At 56.4% G+C, this 2,500-nt stretch overlaps 1 non-coding gene across 1 annotated transcript in view; it reads right to left on the bottom strand.

The window, feature by feature from the left end:
* The window catches only part of LOC126307600 (small subunit ribosomal RNA), a 1,893-nt gene extending 1,430 nt beyond the window's left edge, over positions 1–463 (bottom strand). Inside the window, exon 1 of the ribosomal RNA XR_007553641.1 lies at positions 1–463. This exon is cut by the window's left edge and continues 1,430 nt beyond it. This is a non-coding gene — a ribosomal RNA (small subunit ribosomal RNA).
* Positions 464–2,500: the final 2,037 nt, after the last annotated feature.

The raw sequence follows: 2,500 nt of genomic DNA, 5'->3' as shown, positions 1-2,500 counted from the left end.
TGGGTAATTTGCGCGCCTGCTGCCTTCCTTGGATGTGGTAGCCGTTTCTCAGGCTCCCTCTCCGGAATCGAACCCTGATTCCCCGTTACCCGTTACAACCATGGTAGGCGCAGAACCTACCATCGACAGTTGATAAGGCAGACATTTGAAAGATGCGTCGCCGGTACGAGGACCGTGCGATCAGCCCAAAGTTATTCAGAGTCACCAAGGCAAACGGACCAGACGAGCCAATCCGATTGGTTTTGATCTAATAAAAGCGTCCCTTCCATCTCTGGTCGGGACTCTGTTTGCATGTATTAGCTCTAGAATTACCACAGTTATCCAAGTAACGTGGGTACGATCTAAGGAACCATAACTGATTTAATGAGCCATTCGCGGTTTCACCTTAATGCGGCTTGTACTGAGACATGCATGGCTTAATCTTTGAGACAAGCATATGACTACTGGCAGGATCAACCAGGGAGCTGCGTCAACGAGAGCTGAGCAGCCGGCCGCCCGGGAGTGTGTCCCGAGGGCCCGCGCGAACACGCAAGCGTCCGCTCAATTATTCTGCAAACAGGAGGAGGCTGAGCTCCCCTGCACGATACACCTCGAAACCCTCTCAGGTCCCGGCGGCGCGCAGCGCCGTCCTAAGTACTTGGTCGGGTTCGAGAGAGGCGCAATCGCCCGGAGATAGGCGAGTAGACACTTTCAGTGCGAACACCCGTGCTCCCAACTGAGCTTGCCGCTGCCGACAGAGGCCCGGGAGCGTGCTGTCGTGGCATTGCCGGCGGGAAACAACACGCGCCACCTACGGTGACCGGCAGCTCCAACGCCAGCGCCACAGAAGGGCAAAGCCCCACTTGGGTGCAGAAGCGAACTCTCCCAGCACAGCGCACGCGCCAACACGTCCGCAGAGCTGCGATACAAACCACCTGCGAGAACCGCTGGGGGCGACCGAGCAGCAGACGGCGTCGCGACGCCGAGTGCCGGGCGGCGGCGCATCCTCAACGCACACAGTCCGCAATCGGACCAGCACACTGCAGATGTCCACCGCGCTTCGCACCGGGCTCGACAGAACCCACTTTGGCCGCCTGGCGCCGCGCGCAGGGTGCGCCGGCGCATAGCTGGGACGCCAGCCGGGCCCGTCGGCCGGCGCTCCTGCCACTGGGCGCCCCCCACCAGCCGGCTGTAGTGCGTGCGCTCACGCAGCGCGCGGCCAGCACGCCGGGCGGCCCCCCCTCACCGGCCGGGGACTGTCCCGCCAAGCCACAGCCTCGTATCGCTTCATACCCACATGGCCAACTCAGGTTCGGGGGCATGGCGGGTACCGCCGAAACAACCGGTTCACAGATGTACCGATCGTCGCTATCACCGATGCACCTGCAGCGCGAACAACCGCTCAACAACTGATTTCCAGTTCATTTGCGGATCTTTGGCAGCAAACGTATACGTCAATCTACATTTGCGAAATCTACGATTCTGGCATGCCTGCATGTTATGTGTCACGACACGCTACATCAGCCCACATACACACTGCGGCATGTACACGAGAGAACACGTGGAAGATGGTCCGCGCACGTGTGCAATGTCCCTTGCGCGGTCGACTGTCAACCGGCCTCTGTAGCATGTCGCAGATGTGGAACGCGGTCCACCGTGCTATCATGTTGTGTGGGGCAATACGATTAAATAGGAAAACCCTCGTCGCTACATCAACAGACGGCTCACGCTGATTCCCGGCAGAGGGAGGAGGGGGGGGGGGGGGGCAACATGCAATACTTTCGTCCGTACCTACTTACCACATGTCTGTACGGCGTACAACAGTGCAATCTCGCTGTAATGGGGAGACGAGACAAGTAGCATCGTGCACAACATATGGCCCTTATGATTCGCCATTGTAGGGCGCAGCCGGTGTACGGTCAAGCATGTGCCACATTATGTCACTCAGTACGTAACGACGGATGATCAGTGTGGGTTACGCGTACATCAGCGGACAGTCCACACAGGCCGTACCACAACGTACACTGACTGCATCGACAACCGAATGCAACTGAACAGCTGCAAGGCTCATTTCACAAACAAACGCCTGACCGACCAGCTTGGAAGGGCAGGAGGGGAGGGCGATATTCGTTCTGTAGCGGTACACCCTTCCAGTGGTTAGCGGGACTGTGTAGAAAGTACGCAACACTCGAAAGACCTTTATGTGAGGGTACGCACCATGGCATCAAGAAATACACATGACACCAGAGGATCCAAGCAGTGAACTATGTTCAGAGGGTTGCTGTTAGGCAAAGCTACATTCCTGTGACGTTACATGTGACAGTTAAGGTGCAGTGTAAGTTAGGTTAAGGTGCAGTGTAAGTTAGGTTAAGGTGCAGTGTAAGTTAGGTTAAGGTGCAGTGTAAGTTAGGTTAAGGTGCAGTGTAAGTTAGGTTAAGGTGCAGTGTAAGTTAGGTTAAGGTGCAGTGTAAGTTAGGTTAAGGTGCAGTGTAAGTTAGGTTAAGGTGCAGTGTAAGTTAGG

This window comes from Schistocerca gregaria, unplaced genomic scaffold, assembly GCF_023897955.1.
Source record: "Schistocerca gregaria isolate iqSchGreg1 unplaced genomic scaffold, iqSchGreg1.2 ptg000341l, whole genome shotgun sequence".
Classification (NCBI taxonomy): Eukaryota; Metazoa; Arthropoda; class Insecta; order Orthoptera; family Acrididae; genus Schistocerca; species Schistocerca gregaria.
This window is presented reverse-complemented; position numbering and strand designations above follow the sequence as displayed.